Source organism: Mirounga leonina, unplaced genomic scaffold (genome assembly GCF_011800145.1).
Source record: "Mirounga leonina isolate KUSES-001 unplaced genomic scaffold, KU_Mleo_1.0 Mir_239, whole genome shotgun sequence".
Lineage (NCBI taxonomy): Eukaryota > Metazoa > Chordata > Mammalia > Carnivora > Phocidae > Mirounga > Mirounga leonina.
This window is the reverse complement of record NW_023270624.1, coordinates 2195001-2197089: the sequence shown is the minus strand read 5'-3', so window position 1 is coordinate 2197089 and position 2089 is coordinate 2195001. Positions and strand designations below refer to the sequence as shown.

Genomic DNA, 2089 nt, shown 5'->3' with positions numbered 1-2089 from the left:
CATGATCCTGGAGTCCCGGGATCGAGTCCCGCATCGGGCTCCCTGCTCGGCGGGGAGTCTGCTTCTCCCTCTGACCCTCCTCCCTCTCATGCTCTCTGTCTCTCATTCTCTCTCTCTCTCAAATAAATAAAATCTTAAAAAAAAAAAATGCACAAGGGGTAGTGTCTCCAAATAAAATGCAGAACTCTCAATTAACTGTGAATCTTAAATGAACACTGTTGTTTACCTGAAAACCAAAGTTAACAGCTCACCATGCACTTCACCTGGTGACTCTACCCCTAATGCACAGGACAGGCCCCGTCACAAAGAATGACCCAGGCCAGCACGTCCCGACCGCGGAGGTTAAGAAATCTCGTCCCGGGACAGCGGTTTTCAAAGCCTAGTGCGCATCGGGATCACCTCAAGGGACACAGGCGCGGACTGGGGGGCCCGCCCTCGGTTTCTCGTGCGCCGTCGCTCCAGGATGCGCTTGCTTATCAAGTTCCCAGGGGAGGCAGCTGTTGGTCCGGGGCCGCCCCGGAGAACTGTTACCCAAAACTGCGTCCGCTTCTGGTGGGTGTGGAGCCAGACACAGGAAAAGAAGAGAAAAGCGGGTCCTTCCCCAAGCAGCGTCTCCTCCTCCGAACAGGACCGGGCAAGTTCCAAGCTGGGGGAGCACATTCCCGACGCGGTCTTCCCGAGGGGAATCCGAAACGGCGGGGGTGGAAGTCGCCCTGAGCCGACCGGGTCCGGGCCAAACCCGACGGCAGCGCGGCCGGCCGCGCCCGTTCGGGGCTCCACGCGGTGCTGTACCCGGGCGCTCCGAGCGGTTCAGGTCCTGCAAAGGTAGCGGGAGGCGTGCGCGCCGGCTCGGCCCCGGGAGTCCGCCGCGGGCTTGCCGTGCCCTCACGACCGTGTGTCCGCCGTCGGCTCTCACGCTCTCTGGCGCGACGGCCGGGGGCCCGGAATGACTTTTCTTATGCGGAGAAAGCGAAGACGTCTTTTCCCAGAGACGTCTTTTCCCTCTTCCCGTTCACAGAACCACCCGCTGAGAGAGAGAGAAAGACGGCGTCGCGCCCTCGCGAGCAGGAGCCGCAAACGCGTCCACGCTCCCTCGGCGGCCAGCGGGGCGCGCGGAGCCGGCGGGCACGTCCGCGGCCGCTGCGGCCGCTCTTCCCGGCCCGCGGAGGCGCTTTCCAGTCCGCTCTAGGCTCCGCGGAGGCCCGGGCGTCTCGGTGGTGGCTCGGTCGGGGGCGTGGCCGGGGGCGTGGCCGGGGCGGGACACAGAAGGCGAGCCCCGGCGCCGCGAGCGCTCTCGTGCCGGACGTTGCGCGGCCGCGACGCCCCCGCCGGCGCGGCCGGGCGCTCGGGGGTCGTTGCGTCGCGCGGCGTCCCGCGCAGCTCGGCGAGACTTCGGCAGCCCGGAGCGCGGAGGTAGGCGTCGGCCCGCCCGAGTCGCTGGCCCGCGCTGGGTTGCGTGTGTGAGAGGCAGGGCCCGGCGTTGCGTTTTCTCAACGGTGCCCGAGGCGGGGCCCTCGGTGCCGCGCGCGGAGGGTGGGCGGGAGGGACTGCTTCGGGGACAATGGGCTCCTGGGCGCCGAGCTGCGCGGGCCGGGCCCGGCTGCCGGAGAGCCGGTGGCGGCCAGGGTGCTCTGACGCAGGACGCCCTGGGGAACGGTGGCGGGGACCCGAGGGCGGGGCCGGGGCTGCGGGGGGGCCGGGGGGGGCGCGGGGCGCGTGCCACGCGCCGTCAGGGAAGGGGTGGCCCTGCGACGCGCGGGCGCTTCCGTCGCTTCCGCCTGCCCCTGCGGTTGCGGGGTGGCTTTTGTCTTCGGCTCCCTTTTCCCGGGTGGTGTTGTGACCGGGGCGGGGGCGGGGGGCCGCTGTCTCGCAAAGGCTTTTCCGGAGCCGTTTTGCACGTGGCTCAACTTTGAGGCGTTTACGTTTATACAATGTCTTTTTTTTTTTTTATTCTTCTTGAAATAATTTCAGAATTAAAAAATGTTTAATTTTTTTAATTAAAGTTAAAAATTAAAATTAATACAAAGTATTCTCACCTTTTTTTTTTTTTAAAGATTTTATTTATTTATTTGAGACAGAGAGAATGAGA

The 2089-nt window shown here is 64.1% G+C and overlaps 1 protein-coding gene across 1 annotated transcript in view; it reads left to right on the top strand.

The window, feature by feature from the left end:
- Positions 1 to 1289: 1289 nt before the first annotated feature.
- Positions 1290 to 2089, top strand: part of PGBD2 (piggyBac transposable element derived 2) — a 33017-nt gene continuing 32217 nt past the window's right edge. Inside the window, exon 1 of the mRNA XM_035029441.1 lies at positions 1290 to 1413. The gene's annotated coding sequence lies outside the window, so the exon portion shown is untranslated. The remainder of the gene's footprint in view (positions 1414 to 2089) is intronic.